This window comes from Triticum urartu, chromosome 6A, assembly GCF_056163025.1.
Source record: "Triticum urartu cultivar PI428250 chromosome 6A, HENAU_Tu73, whole genome shotgun sequence".
In the NCBI taxonomy this organism is placed as follows: Eukaryota; Viridiplantae; Streptophyta; class Magnoliopsida; order Poales; family Poaceae; genus Triticum; species Triticum urartu.
The window spans coordinates 248,130,390-248,146,964 of NC_141878.1; the positions used below are offsets into that span (position 1 = coordinate 248,130,390).

At 47.9% G+C, this 16,575-nt stretch overlaps 1 pseudogene; it reads right to left on the minus strand.

The window, feature by feature from the left end:
• Nucleotides 1-3,509: 3,509 nt before the first annotated feature.
• LOC147964901 (uncharacterized) lies at nucleotides 3,510-5,479 on the minus strand (annotated as a pseudogene).
• Between the last annotated feature and the right edge of the window lie 11,096 nt (nucleotides 5,480-16,575).

Genomic DNA, 16,575 nt, shown 5'->3' on the forward strand with positions numbered 1-16,575 from the left:
AACCCTAGTTCATCTCTTGTGTTCAATCTTGTTACTGGGACTATAGATTAGTACTTGTGGGTGACTAGTAGTGTTGATTATATCTTGTAGTTGATTACTATATGGTTTATTTGGTGGAAGATTATATGTTCAGATCCATTATTCTACTTAATACCCCTTAAACTTGAGCATGAGTATTATTTGTGAGTAGTTACTTCTGTTCTTGAGGTCACAGGAGAAATCATGTTGCAAGTAATCATGTGAACTTGATATGTGTTCGATATTTTGATAGTATGTATGTTGTGGTTCCCTTAGTGATGTCATGTGAACGTCGACTACATGACACTTCACCATAATTGGGCCTAAGGGAATGCATTATGGAGTAGCAATTAGATGATGGGTTGCGAGAGTGACAGAAGCTTAAACCCAGTTTATGCGCTATTACGTAAGGGACCTATTGGATCCAAAAATTAATGCTATGGCTAGAATTTATTCTTAATACTTTTCTCGTAGTTGCAGATGCTTGCGGGAGGGTTAATCATAAGTAGGAGGTTTTTTCAAGTAAGAACGACACCTAAGAACCGGTCCACCCACATATCAAATTATCAAAGTACCGAACACGAAGTAAGCCAACATGATGAAAGTGACTAGATGAAATTCCCTCAAGAACGCTTTGCTTATCATAAGAGACCGTTTTGGCCTGTCCTTTGCCTCAAAATTATTGGGCTACCTTGCTACACTTTTGTTACTAATATCGTTAATTGCTCGTTACAAATTATCTTTCTATCAAACTACTCTGCTTCTTACAATTTTAGCACTTGCACACATGTAACACCCACGATGCAGCTATATCTCCCACGTGTCGGAGCACGACTTAGAGGCATAACCGCATAGTGGGCATGTCGCAAGAGGGGTAATCTTTACACATCCCATGTACTGAATAAGAAAGGGATAAAGAGTTCGCTTACAATCGCCACTTCACACAATACATAAATATAGCATTACATCATCCAGAATACGATCAAGGTCCGACTACGGAACCAAATAAAGAAAGACAACCCCAAATGCATAGATCCCCGATCGCCCCAACAAGGCTCCTCTACTGATCATTCAGAAAGGAAACATAGTGATGTCCCGAATCCTCATCGAACTCCCACTTGAGTTCGGTTGCGTACCCTGCACTAGCATTGTCGGCACCTGCATCTGGTTTTTGGAAGTAATCTGTGAGTCATGAGGACTCAGCAATCTCACACCCTCACAATCAAGACTATTTAAGCTTATGGGTAGGAAAAGGTAGTGAGGTCGATCTGCAGCAAGCACTAGCATATATGGAGGCTTACTTACGCAAATGAGAAAGAGAAGAGAAGCAAAGCACGGTCGAGAAGCTAGAAAGATCAAGAAGTGATCTTGAAACTACTTACGTTCAAGCATAACACGAGACCGTGTTCTCTTCCCAGACTCCACCAAAAAGAGACCATCACGGCTACACAGGCGGTTGATTCATTTACAACCGGACATTAACAAATTCCCATCTTCCCATAACCGCGGGCACGACTTCTGAAAGATCAACACCCTGCAGGGGTGTCCCAACTTAGCCCATCACAAGCTCTCACGGTCAACGAAGGACATTCCTTCGCCCAGGACGGCCTGATCAGACTCGGAATCCCGGTTACAAGACATTTCGACAATGGTAAAACAAGAACAGCAAAGCCACCCGAATGTGCCGATAAATCCCGATAGGAGCTGCACATATCTCGTTCTCAGGGCACACCAGATTGTCCTGGATTCTGGTAGGCCAACCCGGAGTTGCCCGTGGTGGCCGCCGGCTGCTGACAGGTTGGACCAACACTCAGAGGAGCACTGGCCCGGGGGTTTAAAATAAAGATGACCCTTGAGTCCGCGGAACCCAAGGGAAAAAGGCTTAGGTGGCAAACGGTAAAAACAAGGTTGGTCTGGCTGGAGGAGTTTTATTCAAGGCGAACTGTCAAGGGGTTCCCATTATAACCCAACCGCGTAAGGAACGCAAAATCAAGGAACATAACACCGGCATGACGGAAACTAGGGCAGCAAGAGTGGAACAAAACACCAGGCACAAGGCCGAGCCTTCCACCCTTTACCAAGTATATAGATGCATTAAAGTAAACAAGATATAATAACGATATCCCAACAAAAATCATGTTCCAACAAGGAACAAACTTCAACTTCACCTGCAGCTAGCAACGCTATAAGAGGGGCTGAGCAAAGTGGTAAGATAGCCAAAACAACGGTTTGCTAGGAAAGGTGGGTTAGAGGCTGGACATGGCAATATGGGAGGCATGAAAAAGCAAGTGGTAGGTATCGCAGAATAGCAATAGAGCGAACAACTAGCAAGCAAAGGTAGAAGTGATTTCGAGGGTATGGTCATTTTGCCTGCAAAGTTCTCCGAGTTGACGAAAGCTTGATCCTCGTAAGCGTACTCAACGGGTTCCTCGATCACATACTTGTCTCCCGGCTCTACCCAAGGCAAAAACACAAGCAAAGGACCAACAATCAATCATGGTGCAATGCGCAAGCAACATGATGCCAAACATGGTATGATATGCGGGATGTGATATGCAATGCATATGCGTGCTCCGGAAGGAAAAGATTGAACCAGGCATCAACTTGGCAAGGCAAGTGTGCCGCTGGAAAGATGAGTTGATTTTGGTCAAAATCGATATAAAGATCTCCGGAATCGGATGCACGGTTTGCAAATGGCAAGCAAAATAAGAATGGCACAATTCTACGATTAACATCACGATCCCATCTACAATACAATAAGAAACTAAGCTACTGCACTCCAACATAAAAAAAGCACATGGAAGTGATCTACTCAAGATGCTTGACAAAAGATAAACACTGAGCTACGGCTAAATCACACAAGAGCAGGTTCAAACAAGCATGGCAAAAGTGCAAAAGATATCAGCATCACAGACTTAATGAAAATAACATGTCAGGAATTAACATCAGGAAGCAATATTTAGAGCAAGATAACAACATGCTAAAGGAATAGAACATAGCAAACAAAGGCATGGCATGAATCTACTCAAAGCATATAACAAAAGTCCCTTACTGACCATAAGCAAAAAAGGATCAGAAGATATGATGGCACCCATGTAAACATAGCAAGTTTCGTTAACAGAAAACAGAGGATGGCATAATCAGAATTATGAAGGCATGTTTGCGAGCTCGATGCACTCACACAAGGAATTGCATGACAAGCTAAGCATACTACCAGAAATAAGACATGTTCATGAAGCTAAACTGGTAGGATCAAGTACTCTACCAGGTCTAGGGCGTAGGTGGTAAGAGAAGGATGGAGGGAGACATGGCGAGGATCGGGCGCGCCGGCGGCAGGGCGCCGTCGCGGCTAGGAGAAGGGTGGCGGCTAGGGTTCCGGCACCTCAGGGAGCCGGGCAATAGGAGATAATATTATTCTTATTGCTTGCCTTCAAAAAGAGTCTTACAACCTATATTTATATCCTAGATAACTTGTAGAAGAATCAACCTAAGATAACTTGCCTAAGATAACTTGCCTAATCTGAAAATAAAAACTAAGATAACTTGCGGGCCTAAGCCGGCCGGCCATAACACTTCTCCCCGCCTGCACAAACAGCTCGTCCTCGAGCTGCAAGGTGGGGAAGCGCTTGCTTGAACTCTTCGAGGTAATCAACCAGCGTCAAACACCTTCTCGACATCTGGGGCGGCCAGGTCAGCGGCGACAACGTCCTCCGGAATGTAGTCTGCCACCTCCAGGTAGAAGAGTCGCGGGCAGGCGTGGCCGGGCTTGTAGGGTTCGTCGCAGTTGAAGCACAACCCTTGGCGGCGACGCTCGAGTATCTTAGTTGGGGTGAGCCGGCGGAACGGGCGCCCCGCGGTCGCGGCGAGGGGTGCCGTAGAAGCCTGCACAGGCCGACCCTGCGCGGAATCGGGTCCGAGTAGCGACCCAGTAGTCTGGGACGGTGATTCCTGCTGGATGGCCACCGCGCGGTACTCTAACGCGCGGGCGTAATACATGGCCGACTGGACATCCTGGGGTCCCCGAAGCTCCACGTCCATGCGGATATGGTCCGGTAGACCGCCCACAAATAACTCAGCGCGCTGAGTGGCGGAGACGCCCGGCGCGTGGCACGCCAGGGCCTGGAAGCGGTCGGCGTAGTCCTGCACCGTGGATGTGAAAGGTAAGCGGCCGAGGGCCGCCAGTCGGCTCCCGCGGATAGGAGGCCCGAACCGGAGGAGACAGAGCTCCCGGAAGCGCTCCCATGGTGGCATGCCGCCCTCGTCCTACTCGAGGGCGTAGTACCAAGTCTACGCTGCGCCTCGAAGATGATAGGACGCGAGCCAGGTGCGATCCTAAGCGAGTGTCCGCTGCCCTCGAAAGAACTGCTCGCACTAGTTGAGCCAGTTGAGGGGGTCCTCCGTGCCCTCATAGGTGGCGAAGTCCAGTTTGGCGAAGCGAGGGGGTGTTGGCCCGCCGTGCCCGGGGGCGGCCGTAGTTCCCGCCGGCGCGTATGCTGGGTCGGGAAGTGCCGGGGCGTAGTTCGCCGAGCTGGAGGGGTGATCAAACCGCAGGGAGGGTGTCGGGTGTTCCGGCGCCGTGGAGTAGACCGGCCCCGAAGACGAGCCGGTCGCCCAAGCGGGGATCGGCGATGGTGACGGTGGAAACTGCACCTGGTGCAGGGGCCGACCCGTAGCCCTAGGCGCGGGTGGTGGTACTGTCGATGGCGGCGGCGCCTGGTGGAGCTGCACCGGCGCCTGCGGCGTGGGGGCCGGCGGTGACGCCGGAAGAAGCTGCTGGGTCTGGCCCTGCTCCGAGGCGCCGGTGCCCAGGTTAGGGCTGGGCGGGGCCGATGGAGGACCCTGCTCCGAGGCCGCTGGAAGGTAGGGCGTGACGGAGGATGGCGCGGCCGGCGCGGTCCAGGTGGGCCACTGCGGCCCCGTGGTGGCGAGAAGTGGCGGGGCTGTCGGCGCGATCTGCGGCGGCCACTGCGCCCAAGGCGGCGGTGCGGCCGCTAGGGCGGGGAGCGCCGCGTAGCCTCCGGTGATGGCCCCCAGTGCCGAGTACCACGGAAGCGCCTGCTGACCCGCGGCCATGGCTGGATGGAGTGGTGGGGGAGGCCCGTACGGACCTGCCAGGTAGAGGCGGATCCCTTGAACCGCGGTGACGAGGTCGTTGAGGACGCCCGCCATGGCCTCCGGCGTGAACTGTTGCGGCTGCGGGGGAGGTGATGGCGGCGGCGAGTGTTGGACGGGGGCCTGTGGCTGCCCTTGGCCCGGCGTGGTGCCGGGTGCCGTATGGACCGGCGCTGAGAGCGACGCAGTGGTGCCCGCCGAGAGCGAGGCCGTGACGCCCGGCGCAGAGGCGGCGGTGCTGGAGGTGTTGGCGGGCAGCGGTGGTGGTGGCGGTGGAATTGGCGGAGACATGGTCGAAACCCGGTTACCTGATACCAAATTGGTAGGATCAAGTACTCTACCAGGTCTAGGGCGTAGGTGGTAAGAGAAGGATGGAGGGAGACGTGGCGAGGATCGGGCGCGCCGACGGCAGGGTGCCGTCGCGGCTAGGAGAAGGGCGGCGGCTAGGGCTGTTGGCGGCTAGGGTTCCGGCTCCTCAGGGAGCCGGGCAATATGAGATAATATTCTTCTTATTGCTTGCCTTCAAAAAGAGTCTTACAACCTATATTTATATCCTAGATAACTTGTAGAAGAATCAACCTAAGATAACTTGCCTAAGATAACTTGCCTAATCTGAAAATAAAAACTAAGATAACTTGCGGGCCTAAGCCGGCCGGCCATAACATAAACAAAGCAAGACCAAACTCATAGCATGCATGCATAAACTACAACAACCTTGGCAAAATTGATTAACACGTAAACAATCTGCCAGGAACATTTAATAGCGAAAGTAGAGCAAGATTGAGTCATGCTAGGGCACTCCATAAATACAAACAGGGGCATGGATGGATAGAGCACAACCATATGTCCAAATCATCCTTATTGAACATACTCAAAAGAAGCATGGATCTCTCTGTAGCAACATGAATACATGGCATAAAAATAACAGGAGGGAAATGACTTAGTGAAATTCTAAGTCCCTGAAATCAGCTATACCATGAGAGCTACATTGCATGCTTGTGCTATTCACCACATTGATCACAAAAATACATGGCATACACCCCTGTAAAGATGGCATGGCATAGCCCAAAACACATGTAGAGCTCAAGTCCATATGCAGCACACAATAAATGTAGCAAAAATGACAAATGCTCATACTCTGCTAAGAAACAGGAACTAACATTTTGTAGCACTCTTGCATCAATGATTTGGGAATCAAGATGGACTCAAACAAGCATGGCACAATGGGACAAAATGAAGAGCACATTATGATGAACATTTTGATATATGGCACACACAAAACAGAGCTATGGATGAGGAGTTATGGCATGTTGAACAGTGCTTGAAAATATTGCAGACTTAGAGAAAAACGAGGTCAACCTAGGGTTTGTCTGGACTAGATCTGGATCTGGCGCGCGCGGAAGCCGAGGTTCACCAGAACTGCTGGCCGGAGTGGAAGAAGAGGCGGTGGCCGGAATCACTTGAGCTTGCCGGAGTTGCGGGGAAGAGCGGATCCGGCGCGACTGTGGGTGCCCGAAGCGGAGGAGGATTCGCCGGCGACCTCCAGGCAGAGGGGCGGCGCCGTGGGAGCTCCGGCTGGCGCTGGGCGCCGGTGAGGGTCGGCGCCGGCGACAGAGAAGCGGATGGCGGCGGGGACGCGCGCCGGGTGGAGGCGTGGGGCGCGGGGCGGCTCGGGCCTAGAGGGCCCGCTGCGGGCTCGCCGGGCCGGCAGCAGAGGTGGGCGGCGCGGGGCATGTGGCGGCTCCTGACTGGTCCGGTGGCGGTGGCGGACGCGTCCGGCTGCGCCCAGACGTGTCCGGCGACGGAGAGGGACTAGGTTAGGGTTGGACTGCGCGAAAATTTCGGGAGGGGCACATATTTATAGGTAGAGGGAGCTAGGAGAGTCCAAATGAGGTGCGGTTTTCGGCCACGTGATCGTGATCGAATGGCCGAGAGGATGGAAGGGGTTTGGATGGGTTATTGGGCCACTTTGGAGGGGTGTTAGGCTGCAACACACACAAGGCCTTTACGGTTCCCCGGTTAACCGTTGGAGTATCAAACGAACTCCAAATGGCACGAAAACTTGACAGGCGGTCTACCGGTGGTGTACCAAGGCCGCTTGGCAAATCTCGGTCCATTTCGAGAATGTTTGACACCCGCTCAAGAAAAGAGGCAAAAGGGGGCGCCCGAGGACATAGGAGTGTCGGATTGCAAAACGGACAACGGGGAAAATGCTCGGATGCATGAGACGAACACGTATGCAAATGCGATGCACATGATGACATGATATGAAATGCATGACATGGAAAAAATGCAAGACGAAGACAAACCAAACCATGAAGGGAATCTCATAACTTAAAGCCAAAAATGGCAAGAGTTGGAGTACAAATATGGTAAGTTACATCGGGGGTGTTACAACACTCCACCACTACGAAAGGATCTCATCCCCAGATCTAGGACTGAAAGAACTCCGGATATTCGGAACAGAGGTGGTCCTCGCATTCCCAGGTGGCTTCTCGGTCGGAATGGTGTGACCACTTCACCTTCAGGAATTTGATAGACTTTTTGCGAGTCATGCACGCGGTTTCTTCAAGGATAGCAACGGGATGCTCATGATAAGACATGTCTTCTTGTTGATCAATCTCTTCAAAGTTGATGGTGCGGTCAGGAGTCTTGAAACACTTGCGAAGCTATGACACATGAAACACGTCGTGCACGTTTGCGAAGTTGGATGGGAGCTCAAGTTGATTGGCGAGGTCACCTCTTTTGCCAATGATCTTGAAAGGACCCACGTATCTAGGGGCAAGCTTCCCTTTGATACTGAAGCGACGAGTACCTTTCATTGGAGAGACGCGGAGGTAGACACGGTCTCCTATCTCAAAAGCCAAGTCACGATGCTTGCTATCATAGTAACTCTTCTGGCGCGATTGCGCGGCTTTGAGATTTTCACGGATGACTTTATACATTTCTTTAGCTTCTGTGATTAAGTCATTGCCAAGAAGTTGGCATTCACCAGTCTCTGACCAATTAAGAGTGCGACACTTTCTGCCATAGAGAGTCTCAAATGGGGCCTTGCCCGAACTCGCTTGGAAGCTGTTGTTGTAGGAGAACTCGGCATATGGAAGACAATCTTCCCACTTCATACCAAAAGAATTGACACAAGCCCTGAGCATATCTTTAAGAATTTGATTAACTCGCTCGAGTTGTCCACTAGATTGAGGATGGAAGGCTGTGCTAAAGCGAATGTTGGTGCACATGGCCTTCTGAAAGGAATCCCAGAACTTAGAAGTAAAGATGCTTCCACAATCTGAACATATCAACTGCGGAATGCCGTGCAAGGAGACAATCCTAGAGGTATATAGCTCTGCCAACTGAGTTGCTATGATAGATTCTTTGATAGAGAGAAAATGAGCCACTTTAGTAAGCTTGTTGATGACAACAAAGATATCATCATTGCCACGCTTGGACTTGGGAAATCCAGTCACGAAGTCCATGTCAATATGGTCAAACTTCCACTCTGGAATGGCAAGAGGTTGGAGGAGACCAGCTGGCCATTGGTGTTCTACCTTCACTCTTCTGCAGACATCACATTCATTCACGAACCTAGCAATTTCTCGCTTCATGCGAGTCCACCAATACGACTGCTTAAGGTCATGGTACATCTTTGTACTTCCAGGATGAATAGATAAGAGTGAATTGTGAGCCTCGTTCATAATGAGTTGACGAAGGTCACCCTTAGGAACAACAATTCGATCCTCGAAGAATAGAGTATCTTTGTCATCAAGGCGATAGCACTTGTACTTGGGTTGGCTCTTGGCAATCCCATTTTTACCTTCTTCACCATTGCATCAAGAAGTTGTGCCTCACGAATTTGATCTTCCAAAGTAGGAGAGACTTGGAGGTTGGCAAGAAATCCATGAGGAACAACTTGGAGATTAAGTTTGCGGAAAGCTTCACAAAGATCCAGTTGGAAGGGCTTGAGAATCAAACTGTTGCAGTAAGCCTTCCTGCTCAAAGCGTCTGCAATGACATTGGCCTTGCCTGGAATATATTAAATACTCGGATTATTCTCTTGAATCATTTCGATCCCAACGAGTCTGACTGAGGTTGAGGTTGGGTTGAGTGAAGATGTACTTGAGGCTCTTATGATCAGTGAAGATGTCCACTTTCCTTCCCAACAAGAGATGTCTCCATGTTAAAAGAGCATGGACAACTGCCGCCAACTCATGGTCATGAGTGGGGTAGTTCTTTTCATTGGGCTTCAACTGGCGAGAGGTATAGGCCACAACTTTCTTCTCTTGCATTAACACAACACCGAGACCTTGCAGGGAAGCATCATAGAAAATTTTGAATCGTTTGGATTCATCAGGAGGAGTCAGAACTGGAGTTGTGACTAACTTCTCTTTGAGGGTGTTGAAAGCGATGTCACATTCAGGCGTCTAGACATACTTCACATGCTTCTTGAGGAGGTTGGAAATAGGCTTTGCAATCTTAGAGAAATTCTCAATGAATATTCGACAATAGCTTGCAAGCCCAAGGAAACTACGGAGCTGCTTCACATTCTGAGGTGGTTCCTAATTCACAATTGTAGACACCTTCTCAGGATTAACAACTATGCCCTTGGCTGAGATGATATGGCCAAGGTAGAGAACCTCATCGAGCCAAAACTCGCACTTTGAAAACTTCGCATAGAATTGATGTTCTCTGAGTTTGTCCAGCACCAATCTCAAGTGCTTGGCATGATCCTCCTTGTTCTTGGAAAAGATCCATCGAGATACACCAAGACGAAATCATTTGTGTAAGGGCTGAAGATGAAGTTCATCATGCGAGAGAACGTTGGAGGAGCGTTGACAAGGCCGAAAGACATGACAGTGTATTCATAAGAACCATAGCTTGTTCAGAATGCCGTCCTAGGGATATCTTGTTCACGAATGCGAATATGATGATAGCCCATACGGAGGTCAATCTTGGAGAATACTTGGGAACCTTTGAGTTGCTCAAATAGCTCATTGATGTTGGGAAGTGGGTACTTGTTCTTTATTGTTTTCTTGTTCAATGGACGGTAGTCGACGCAGAGTCGGTCCGTGCCATCCTTCTTCTTGAAAAAAAGAACACCACTACCCCATGGATAAGAACTCGGTCGGATTAGACCCATACGCTCTTGTACATCGAGTTGTTTCTTCAGCTCCTTCAACTCTTCTGGTCCAAGCTTGTAAGGACGTTTGCAAACAGGTTCCGTGTCAGGCTCAAGATCGATGACGAATTCAACTGGCTGGTGAGGAGGCATTCCTGGAAGCTCTTCTGGAAAGACGTCTTGATATTCACAAACGACTGGAATCTAAGAGATGGCATTCAACTTGCCCTTGTCATTTAGAGAAAACAGTCGAATGGTATCGTCACGAGTGGCATAGATGATCACATCCTCAGACGAGTGTGTCAATTGAATCTGCCTGGCAGCACAATCAAGCTGAGCCTTGTGCTTAGAAAGCCAGTCCATGCCGAGAATTAGATCAATATCCGAGTCACCAAGAACAATAGGAGAAGACAGAAACTTATAGTCGCCCATCTTGATAGAAACATCCGGAACCATGGAGTTAGCGTTCATGCGTTTACCCGGTGAGACAACTGCTAGAGGACTAGGCAAAACTTGGAAAGCCAACTCATGCTTAGATGCAAATGGTCTTGAGATGAAACTAAGTGATGCACCAGTGTCAAAAAGAACTTTTGCAGGAATATCATTAACAAGAAGATTACCCATGATTACTTCTGAAGAGTCCTCTGCTTGAGCTGTGTTCATCATGTTGACCTTTGCAAACTTGGGATTATGCTTGACCACTACATTGCTGGCAGATCTCATAGGAGGAGGAGGAGGCGGAAGGCGCCTTTGGTTGAAGCATTTGTTCGCATAGTGCCCTTTCTGTTGACACTTGTTGCAAGTCACCTCTGAGAGAGGACGGTGATACGGAGCACTTGACCTTGGAGCATGAGACGGAGCTTTTTCTGATAGCCTGGGTTGAGTGGGTGGGAAGATCCATTGCCACCTTTACTCTTTTGCTGATAAGGCTGACGGAACGGAGGAGGAGGAGGCAACCAGAACTTCTGCTGCTTAGCTACCACTTGAGATGAAGAAGACGATTGAGTTGCATCCCTGACTCTCTTCTTAGAAGCGTCGCACTTGAGCTGAGCAGCCACTTGCTTCAGTGCCATGTTGTAGAATTCATCATACTCGGTCGGCTCAAAAAGCACGAGAGCTAGTTGCAGATCTTCTCTGAGGCCACCTCTGAATTGAGAAATCATGCTCTTCTCATCAGGGACGTCTTGTTTAGCGAAGCGAGCGAGCCTCTGAAACAGGATGTTTAGTGGTAAACAGACATGCTCCCTAGCTTCATATTGCGGAACTCCTCACGGTTACTCTCAGCAACACTTTGAGGAATGTGGTGAGCTTTAAAGTCTCGGCGGAAATCATCCCAGGTAATCACACGACCTCCTCTGGAATCTTTGTATTGTTGATACCACTCAACAGCTTGGTCTTTGAGTTGGAACAAAGCAAACTTGACAAAGTCCTCAGGCCTGACGTTGCTACTCCCAAAATGTTTGCAGATATCCACGAACCAATCATCAACATCTGTGGCCTCGACACAGTTACTGAATGACTTCATCATACTCGGTCGGCTCAAAAAGCACGAGAGCTAGTTGCAGATCTTCTCTGAGGCCACCTCTGAATTGAGAAATCATGCTCTTCTCATCAGGGACGTCTTGTTTAGCGAAGCGAGCGAGCCTCTGAAACAGGATGTTTAGTGGTAAATAGACATGCTCCCTAGCTTCATATTGTGGAACTCCTCACGGTTACTCTCAGCAACACTTTGAGGAATGTGGTGAGCTTTAAAGTCTCGGCGGAAATCATCCCAGGTAATCACACGACCTCCTCTGGAATCTTTGTATTGTTGATACCACTCAATAGCTTGGTCTTTGAGTTGGAACAAAGCAAACTTGACAAAGTCCTCAGGCCTGACGTTGCTACTCTCAAAATGTTTGAAAATATCCACGAACCAATCATCAACATCTGTGGCCTCGACACAGTTACTGAAGGACTTCAGCTGGTTTGCGAGGAACTAATTGAGCGTAGAAAACTGAGCTTGATTGTTGCCTTGGCCTTGATTTCCTTGGTTAAACTCTTGCAAGAGTTGCAAAATCATCTGCGTGTTGGCGTTGGTGGCGGCAATGACAGCTTGCCATGCCTCCGGAGGTGGAGGTGGTGGCGGAGGTTCCAGATTCTGACGCATTGGAGGAGCCATCCTGAAGAGGGTGACATCCGTTAGCATCTTGAAAGACATATATTCAAGTTGAATCAATGGATCGAAATTGCAACATATAGCCTTAACATTCGAACAAGGATGAACGAATGAATTCCAAAGTAAATGATCACACTTCCATAAAGTTGAGAAGCCACTTAGATAAAGGTAGATGAATAAAACAACAAGGTACGGACATGAACAAATAATTGGTAAGGATTACCCAATCACAAGCCAAATATCTGTGGGAAGAAATACTAGAGCTACATGAATTCCCACCTATGAAACTCCCGAAACTTTCTGGTTATGCAATCAGGTGTTGGGGATACAGGGGAAGAATAATATCTCACCCAAAACTAGCAAATCCTACATCCAGCTGTATCCATCCTTCAACACATAACCAAGAAACCTTCGGAAATCATTTACCTCAACCTTCGAAAAGCATCCGTTATACGAGTTATGGAAATAATCCTGAACTCCCGCCCAAGTACTGGGTGGCGTCGAGGTTATCTCACCAACAACTGCATAAAGGATATTTTCGATGTTGGTGAACTCATGTATTCCAGAACTACAACAATAAAATTGTGACGACAACAACTCGGAGCTCAACTCCCCGAGACACTGCCACAACCCCTAAATGTCAGGAGGCACTAAGAACAATGTTCTCGTCACAAAACCATCGAAACGATTCCAAGATACCCGCGTGATCCTAATTTTTTTCATGAAATTTGAGGAGAGAAGAGTCAAAAATCTACGTCAGGAGCCTCACCTGAGCGACGAAGGGACTGAGGAGTAAAAAGAATCCTACTCTCCGATATATATAATCCTATAAGACTGAAAACATTTTTCTAGACTCACAAACGCCAGCGATTCGATCAAGCAGGGGGCTCCTAAGTCGGGGTATGGCCCTGATTACCAACTTGTAACACCCACGATGCGGCTATATCTCCCTCGTGTCGGAGCACGACTTAGAGGCATAACCGCATAGTAGGCATGTCGCAGGAGGGGTAATCTTTACACATCCCATGTATTGAATAAGAAAGGGATAAAGAGTTCCCTTACAATCGCCACTTCACACAATACATAAATATAGCATTACATCATCCAGAATACGATCAAGGTCCGACTACGGAACCAAATAAAGAAAGACAACCCCAAATGCATAGATCCCCGATCGCCCCAACAAGGCTCCTCTACTGATCGTTCAGAAAGGAAACATAGTGATGTCCCAAATCCTCGTCGAACTCCCACTTGAGTTCGGTCACGTCCCCTGCACTGGCATCGTCGGCACCTGCATCTGGTTTTTGGAAGTAAGCTGTGAGTCATGGGGACTCAGCAATCTCACAACCTCGTGATCAAGACTATTTAAGCTTATGGGTAGGGAAAGGTAGTGAGGTGGATCTGCAGGAAGCACTAGCATATATGGATGCTAACTTACACAAATGAGAGCAAGAAGAGAAGCAAAGCACGGTCGAGAATCTAGAAAGATCAAGACGTGATCCTGAAACTACTTACGTTCAAGCATAACACAAGACCGTGTTCTCTTCACGGACTCCGCCAAAAAGAGACCATCACGGCTAAACACGCGGTTGATTCATTTTAATTAAGTTAAGTTTCAAGTTCTCTACAACCGGACATTAACAAATTCCCATCTGCCCATAACCGCGGGCATGGCTTTCAAAAGTTCAAAACCCTGCAGGATATTCCATCACAAGCTCTCATGGTCAACGAAGGATATTCCTTCTCCCAGGACGGCCCAGCCAGACTCGTAATCCCGGTTACAAGACATTTCGACAATGGTAAAAAAAGACCAGCAAAGCAACCCGAATGTGCCGACATATCCCGATAGGAGCTGCACATATCTCGTTCTCAGGGCACACCGGATTGTCCGAGATTCCAGTAGGCCAACACAGAGTTGCCCCTGGTGGCCACCGGCTGCTGACAGGTTGGACCAACACTCAGAGGAGCACTGGCCTGGGGGTTTAAAATAAAGATGACCCTTTATTCCGTGGAACCCAAGGGAAAAAGGCTTAGGTGGCAAATGGTAAAACCAAGGTTGGGCCTTACTAGAGGAGTTTTATTCAAGGTGAACTGTCCAGGGGTTCCCATTATAACCCAACCGCGTAAGGAACACAAAATCAAGGAACATAACACCGGTATGATGGAAACTAGGGCGGCAAGAGTGGAACAAAACACCAGGCACAAGGCCGAGCCTTCCACCCTTTACCAAGTATATAGATGCATTAAAGTAAACAAGATATAATAATGATATCCCAACAAAAATCATGTTCCAACAAGGAACAAACTTCAACTTCACCTGCAGCTAGCAACGCTATAAGATGGGCTGAGTAAAGTGGTAACATAGCCAAAACAACGGTATGCTAGGAAAGGTGGTTAGAGGCTTGACATGGAAATATGGGAGGCATGAAAAAGAAAGTGGTAGGTATCGCGGAATAGCAATAGAGCGAACAACTAGCAAGCAAAGATAGAAGTGATTTCGAGGGTATGTCATCTTGCCTGCAAAGTTCTCCGAGTTGACGAAAGCTTGATCCTCGTAAGCGTACTCAACGGGTTCCTCGATCACGTACTCGTCTCCCGGCTCTACAAGGAAAAAACACAATCAAAGGACCAACAATCAATCACGGTGCAATGCGCAAGCAACATGATGCCAAACATGGCATGATATGCGGGATGTGATATGCAATGCATATGCGTGCTCCGAAAGGAAAAGATTGAACCAGGCATCAACTTGGCAAACCAAGTGTGCCACTGGAAGGATGAGTTGATTTCCGTCGAAATCGATATAAAGATCACCGGAATCGGATATAGGTTTTGCAAATGGCCAGCAAAACAAGAATGGCACAATTCTGCGAGTAACAGCATGATGCCATCTAGAATACAACAAGAAACTAAGTTACTGCACTCCAACGTAACAACAAAGCACATGGCAGTGATCTACTCAAGATGCTTGACAAAACATGAGCACTGAGCTACGGCTAAATCACACAAGAGCAGGTTCAAACAAGCATGGCAAAAGTGCAAAAGATATCAGCATCACAGACTTAGTGAAAATAACATGTCAGGAATTAACATGAGGAAGCAATGTTTAGAGCACGATAACAACATGTTACGGGAACAGAATATAGCAAACAAAGGCATGGGATGAATCTACTCAAAGCATATAACAAAATTCCCTTACTGACCATAAGCCAAAACGGATCAGAAGATATGATGGCACCCATGTAAACATAGCAAGTTCCGTTAACAGATTCAGACTTAGCAGAAAACAGAGCATGCCATAATTAGAATTATGAAAGCATGTTTGCGAGCTCGATGCACTGAACACAAGGCATTGCATGACAAGATAAGCATACTACCAGCAAGAAGACATGTTCATGAAGCTAACCAGAGCAAGAACAAACTAATAGCATGCATGGATCAGCTACAACAACCTTGGAAAAATTGATTAACACGTAAACAATCTGCCAGGAACATTTAATAGCAAAAGTAGAGCAAGATTGAGTCATGCTAGGGCACTCCATAAATGCAAACAGGGGCATGGATGGATAGAGCACAACCATATGTCCAAATCATCCTTACTGAACATACTAAAAAGAAGCATGGATCTCTCTGTAGCAACATGAATACATGGCATAAAAATAACAACATGGATATGACTTTGTGAAATTCTAAGTCCCTGAAATCAACAATATCACGAGAGCTACTTTGCATGCTTGTGCTATTCACCACATTGATCAAAAAAATACATGGCATACACCCCTGTAAATATGGCATGGTATAGCCCAAAACACATGTAGAGCTCAAGTCCATATGCAGCACACAATAAATGTAGCAAAAATGAAAAATGCTCATACTCTGCTAGGAAACAGGAACTAACATTTTATGGCACTCTTGCATCAATGATTTGGGCATCAAGATGGACTCAAACAATCATGGCACAATGGGACAAAATGAAGAGCACATCATGATGAACATTTTGATATATGGCACACACAAAACGGAGCTACGAATGAGGAGTTATGGCATGTTGAATAGTGCTTGATAATATTGTAGACTTAGAGAAAAACGAGGTCAACCTAGTGTTTGTCTGGACTGGATCTGGATCTGGCGTGCGCGGAAGACGAGGTTCACCGGAACTGCTGGACGGAGTGGA